The following is a 7,279-nucleotide window of genomic DNA, read 5'->3' as shown; positions in this document are numbered from 1 at the left end:
TGGGCTAAGAACCAGGGCGGCCGGTGCCCGGACAGCCTGGAATCGAGGCTCATCACTGGCATTGAAAGTTATAGCAGCGTTGTTCCAAGGGTTTGTCTTTGCCACCTGGTAAATTTTGGCGGAGCTTCGATGAGCTGGCTTGCGCCAATTGTTCGAGGCGAAAGTCTGGAAGACAGTCAATACCGCATTGTGTTCGTTAGCGGGATGTTGTTCTCCTTTATGGCTTGCCAGAAGGTCCTCGCCACTTTTTGCAACCTATCGGAGTATCCAACATGCTCTAAGGCTATGAGTTGGTGTCGTGTCCGGAGTGCTGTGGAGTTTACATGGTCCATTGAGCCATTCTTCCAACACAGTTCCCTGCCCTGGGGTGTACTTTGGTCTCTTGGGGACAGGATTGGCCGGCTTACGGGAGTTCGCCCGTTTAGTTCAGACAAAGGTCTTGGTGAGAGTCGTACTGTCCCAAGATTCAGTTTGGGTTTTCCAGGCGCTTTCCATCGCACAGTACTTCTGTACTATGATTGCCAAATCCGCGACGCGTACTATGTCACGGCAGCTTATAGCATTGAGGAGTCCTTTGTCCGTGCAGTTTTTGCAGAAGAGTAAGACTATATTCTCCTCCCGGCAGTCTCCTGGGGCTCTTGCCGGATGCCGGAGAGGCAGTTTATGTCCTTGTAGGTGCTGTTAGCTGAATCCGGATTCTGATCCGATCTAACACCCAGGGGCGCGGGAAGCTCCGAGACCGACAGCTCAGGATTCGGGGTATCGCCCCATTTCTTCGGCCAAATGCCCGATTCTAAGTCTGGGACCTAGGTCATGTCTCCCTCTGAGTAGGTTTTCGGCTCAAAGAGTCCGGTGATCCGGACATGATTCGTCCTCAAAGTCGAGGGACGGTCCGTGTGAGGCTCCTCCACTATCGCTATCTCATGGGTGGCCGGCGGGGGACTAATGTCCCTCTGATCGGGTTTGAGCCTGATCCGGTCGTAGTCTGTAGTGACTCCCAGAGCGGCGATGCGACCCAAGAGCTCATTCAGGGAGGAGAGCTCCATTGGATCCATCTGTTCGGCGAGTTCCAAACTAACGCGAAGGTTATGATCGATGACCCGAGAGGACATCGTCGGCGCTACCGCCGATGGGGCGGCCATGATAAAGCCGCCAAGTCAGAGAGTTTGGCCTACATCCAGAGCTCCATCCGAGGTGATGTCGTCCTTGATGACGAGACGAGCCATCGAGCCTTGCTGCGACGACACAGAGGAACTCTCAATGAAAGCACCAATGTCGGTGTCAAAACCGGCGGATCTCGGGTAGGGGGTCCCGATCTGTGTGTCAAGGCTGATGGTTACAGGAAGCAAGGGACACAGATGTTTACCCAGGTTCGGGCCCTCTCGATTGAGGTAAAACCCTACTTCCTGCTTGATTAGTATTTATGATATGGGTAGTACGAGAGTAGATCTACCACGAGATCATAGAGGCTAAACCCTAGAAGCTAGCCTATGATGGTATGATTGTAATTGTGATCGGCCTTCTAAGGACCAACCTCTCCGGTTTATATAGACACCGGAGAGGCCTAGGGTTTACATGGAGTCGGTTACAAGAAAGGAAACACAATATCCTGATCACCAAGCTTGCCTTCCACGCCAAGGAGAGTCCCATCCGGACACGGGCCAAAGTCTTGAGTCTTGTATCTTCACACTTCAATAGTCCGGACGTTGTACACAATCCGGCTGTCCAGATACCCCCTAATCCAGGACTCCCTCAGGGGACGCGCCCCTCCCCTAGGGCGCGACCCCTACCTCGTGGGCCCCCAGGACGTCCACCAATCTCAACTCCAACTCCATATATTTGCTTTCGCAGAGAGAAAAATCAGAGATAAAGTTTCATCGCGTTTTACGATACGAAGCCGCCGCCAAGCCCTAATCTCTCTCGGGAGGGCTGACCTGGAGTCCATTCGGAGCTCCGGAGAGGGGGATTCGTCGCCGTCATCATCATCAACCATCCTCCATCACCAATTTCGTGATGCTCACCGCTGAGTAATTCCATCGCAGGCTTGCTGGACGGTGATGGGTTGGATGAGATTTACCATGTAATCAAGTTATTGTTGTTAGGGTTTGATCCCTAGTATCCACTATGTTCTGAGATTGGTGTTGCTATGAATTTGCTATGCTTAATGCTTGTCACTAGGTCCCAAGCGCCATGATTTCAGATCTGAACGTATTATGTTTTCATGAATATATGTGAGTTCTTGATCCTATCTTGCAAGTCTATAGTCACCTATTATGTGTTATGATCCGACAACCCTGAAGTGACAATAATTGGGATACTTCTCGGTGATGACCATTGTTTGAGGAGTTCATGTATTCACTATGTTTTAATGCTTTGGTCTGGTACTCTATTAAAAGGAGGCCTTAATATCCCTTATTTTCCACTAGGACCCCGCTGCCACAGGAGGGGAGGACAAAACATGTCATGCAAGTTCTTTTCCATAAGCACGTATGACTATATTCAGAATACATGCCTACATTACATTGATGAATTGGAGCTAGTTCTATGTCACCCTATGTTATAACTATTACATGAGGAATCACACCCGACATAATTATCCATCACTGATCCAATGCCTACGAGCTTTTCACATATTGTGCTTTGCTTATTTACTTTACCGTTACCACTATTACAATTACTACAAAACTACTACCGTTACTTTTACCACTGTTGCCGTTAGTTCCATACTACTTTGCTACTAAATACTTTGCTGCAGATACTAAGTTAACCAGGTGTGGTTGAATTGACAACTCAACTGCTAATACTTGAGAATATTCTTTGGCTCCCCTTGTGTCGAATCAATAAATTTGGGTTGAATACTCTACCCTCAAAAACTATTGCGTTCCCCTATACTTGTGGATTAGCAGGGGTGCGAAAGCGAGAGTTCTATGTGTGTGTGTGTGTGTATGTGTGTGTGTGAGAGAGGAGATAGTCGGTAGGGGGATCTAAAGCGGGAGTTGTGTGTGTGCGAGAGGGAGAGGGAGAGAGAGGGGAAGAGAGAGAGTTTGTTTGATCAGTAAACAAATGAATAATGTCAATTTTGGAATGGAGATGAAGATGGAAAGGTGATCCCAACAAACGGTGTGTGTGTGGGAGAGAGTAATTTTAATGGTAGGAGTCATATATAGAAAGATACATGGTGCGTGAGATAACCCTAGAGAGAAAGACAAAATGAAAGACGAGTGAGAGTGTGTGTGTGGCGGTGAAAAAGAAAGCTTATGTAGTTAGACTAGTGATACTAGAGAATGATAGAGACATGAGGGATAATGAAAACTATGTAATCTATAAAGATAGAGAGAGTGTGACACTTCTCGAGGGAGACGGCGAGAGACCGTGTGTGCAAAAAGGGAGAAGTATGTAGTGAACGTGCGGGTGAGATGAAGAAAAGAGAGTGATAGCTACATGAAGGATCACATGAGAGAGACCTAGAGAGAGATGGGTGTGAAAGCATATTTGAATATTTAGTTGCGTGTATCGAAGATGTCAACATAAAAGGGATTCAGATATTTGAATTCAAGATGATGATGCATGTAATTCATACTCGAACAAAAATTGATCCATCAAACATGCATCCTAATTTGATTTAGCGAGTGTGTTTGTTATTTAATATATTTATATTACCGATCCATACATTTGAGTTGAACATAATTTGGTTTCAAAAATTTGAATTCAAAGTTGAACATAATTTGGTTTCAAATGTTTGAATTCAACCTTATGATTTTGAGATCAATGCATTTGTAAATCATAATTTATATTAAAGGAGAAGAATTATTTGTTGTGCTTTTGAAAGTATATATAAAAAATGATGTATATAGATTCATGTTCGAATACAAAATTGATCCTATCCGAAAACTAAAGAATACAAAATCTGCGAGATGGAAATTATTTCCTATCCCTGACACGCAAAGTCCATCGACTCGATTTCTATAGGTTTCCATAGGGGTAGGATTGTAATTTCAGTCAATTGTGACATAACCGTCTCCGCCTCTCACCTCCCCGAATTCGAACACTGTGGTCGCCAAAACACAGTTTCTCCTCAGCCAAAATTGCCTCTCACCCTGATTCATACACGGTTGGCGCCAAAACAAACTCTCCTTGACCGAAATCTCCGTTGGAAACAATTCGGTGTATGCGAGATTACCGTCCTATCCAAAACCGACCAATATTGCTGTGATGTAGGAAATTTTAAACGGGGGCTAAGTTTGTAAATTTCTTCACATTGGAGACAAGCTAGTCCTGAAGATATTGTCCCCCCTACAGCTCTCCCTTCATTTCCCCATTTGTGCTTCGTGGGAATCGAAACACCCTCTCCACCCTAGTCTCCTCCGTTTGCCACACCATCCATAATGTCTAATACCCCAATGTCGTCATCCATTACAATAGATCGACCTCTCTCATCCATGGCTCCGAATCCGGATCCTTCATATCACATCCTCTCGATTCATCTACACCGTCATCCACCTTGTCGAGGCCGCTCCTACTACCATCTTGTCCACTGTGTCGAGATATATCCCTTGCTGCCACCGTCTGCCCTCCTAGATCTGCTTCCATGCCGCCGACAGCCATTGCTACCACAACACCCTCAACGCCTCAGCAGATGCTTACATGGCGCCACACCAGAGGTGGCAGTATTACATATCTTCTCAAGTTATTTATCTCAGCAAGAAATAAGATACCACTACTTTACTATGATTTATTGTCCATCACTTAGAATCTTACTTGTTAGTTGAAAGAAAACATTGGTAGTGCAATGGCCTTTGTCCGGTTGGCACCTTCAGATCCGCCATGGCACGCTCACCACTGTACCTACAATGCTTATGGTTTTCCCCTTTTATATTCCACATTATGTTAAATGACAGTTGACTGAATTCCATTTGGGTTCAGTCCAATTCTTAGACTTCGCCGGAGTTCGCCAGTGGGAAGGAAGGGGCTCGCAGGAGGGCTGTCCCATTATCTGTCTTAGGGTTTTGGTTGGAGATAGTGGTTGTGGGGGGAGGTCATCGGGTTGTGGTGTGGTGGGGCCTCGCCGGAGGCAAAACTCAACACGGGTGGGGGCGTGGGTTGGCTAGAAGGATGGCCAAGGGCGGCAGAAGACCGGAGGTGGTGGGTGGTTCAGGGGAGGGCGAGGGCCGGTTGTTCGCCCGGCGGCCCATGTGGTGGTCTATAGGGGAAGAATAATAGGCGAGGAAGAAGGGTTAGGAGACATATGATCTTCATCCAACCGCCTAAATTGGTTGACTGACCCAAATGACGAATGTAAGGTGACTTGCATGTACACATCCCCTTTATATTCAGTATCATCATCCTACGTACTTCGAGACGTGCAAGCATTGCTCCACGACCCATCAAGCTAAACAAAATGCCACTTATAATTCCAAACTTAGTTGCTCAAATACTAATTTGATATGGTACGGATATTACTATAACAGAGAACGTTTAATTGGCCAGCTAATGTTCCTACTTTACTTTTGAAAAGCACATTCGCCACATATCGAGGCACAACATGGAGTTGCATTCTTTATGCAATTTTGTTCATCATGTGTGTTTAACAAACATTTTATTGTCCAAAATCTGCTTGCTCTTCTTTAGCATCCTCCTCTTCTGTTCTTCTTTAATAAGTACTCTCTCCGTTCCTAAATATATGTCTTTGTAGAGATTCCTCCATGGACTACATACGGAGCAAAATGAGTGAATCTACACTCTAAAATGTATCTATATACATTTGTATGTGATCCATAGTGGAATCTCTACAAAGACATATAATTAGGAACAAAGGGAGTATAATAGTAGTACAATATGTTCCTTGTAGTGAAGAGGGGCAGGGACATTTGAAGTGTGCAGGTCTATTCGGTCGCTTGTCACGAAAGCTTTCAACTCCTCATGTTGGTCTACCATAATATCCAGTAAATGTTGGGAGCTGTGTCACCCTTTGAGAGTTAGAATGATAGTAATAGTACTGCGCCTTCACTTGTAGAGAGCTAGTATCTGAAGCCTTTCTAACCGTAGCAGCAATACTAGCGCATTTTTCTAGCTGGTTCCCCTTTCCTGATTTTACTCGTGATGCTCAGGGTTTTCCCATTATATCTACATTATGATCTGCATAGGTGCTTTCAGTCCTACTTGCAGCAGTCCGGCCTTTAAATCTAAACAACACACCAATCATAATTCCAAAGCTTAGTTGTTCCAATACGAACGTGACATGATATTCATATTAGTTAACAGACATACATTTAATTGGTCAGCTAATGATCCCACTTGAGTTTCCAAATGCCTATGGCCACACAGATAGAAACAACATGGAATTGCATTTCTTTAGACGCTTTGATTTATCATGGGTGGGCAACCAACATTATATAGACAGAAACGGGATCTCCATAATATACTTCCCCTTGTATTCTTTAACATGTTCTTATTATATTCTTTAGCATGTTCCTCGTCTGTTCTTGTTTAATAAGTACAACATGTTCCTTGTCAGGAAGGCAAGCAGGGACATGTGCAGTCGACATGTCGATTTGGCCGCTTCATCAATTTGAGTTGGTCCGCCATAATGTCGAGGAAATGCTGGGAGTTGTGTGGCCTCTGAGAGATTAGACTGATCATAATAGTAGTGTGCCTTCATGTTAATAGAGCTGGTCTATAGGTGATCGATAGGCTTTCTATTAGTACCAACAATACAACCCCATATTTTCCGGCCAGTTCCACTTCCCCGATTTATTTATGATGCTTCTAGTGTCCCCCTTTTATCGACACTACAATCTGCCTAGTGGCTTTGTGTCGTAATAGCAACACTGCATCCTTCAAGCGAAACTACATACCACTCATATTTCCAAAGCTTACATTTAATTGGTCAGCTAATGTTACTACATGAGTTTTGTAATGCATGTGGGCCGCATATAGAGACATGTTGTAATACTATTTCTCTCTGCACTCTCGTTTTCATGGTTTCACAATAAACTTTCAATATAGTATATTATGAACCTATCATCTTCCAACTCTCCTTACTTCTAGAGCTCCCAACAGGGAGCCTATTTTTTGTGTAGTTGTGCCAGATTTCATTATTGTATGCACCAAATTACAGCACACAAGGGCTCTCTCATCCAGATCAAGTGATAGTACACAAGGGTTTACAAGGAGCCCCTATTATATTAGAATATCCTCTGCATTACAAAGATAATCTCACTACTATTTATGTTGTCTTGCTTATCACAATGAATATGAGAATGCGCACATCAGAAGAGTA

This window comes from Triticum aestivum, chromosome 4B (assembly GCF_018294505.1).
Source record: "Triticum aestivum cultivar Chinese Spring chromosome 4B, IWGSC CS RefSeq v2.1, whole genome shotgun sequence".
Taxonomy (NCBI): Eukaryota; Viridiplantae; Streptophyta; class Magnoliopsida; order Poales; family Poaceae; genus Triticum; species Triticum aestivum.
The sequence above is the reverse complement of the archived record's forward strand: the minus strand, read 5'-3'. Positions refer to the sequence as shown.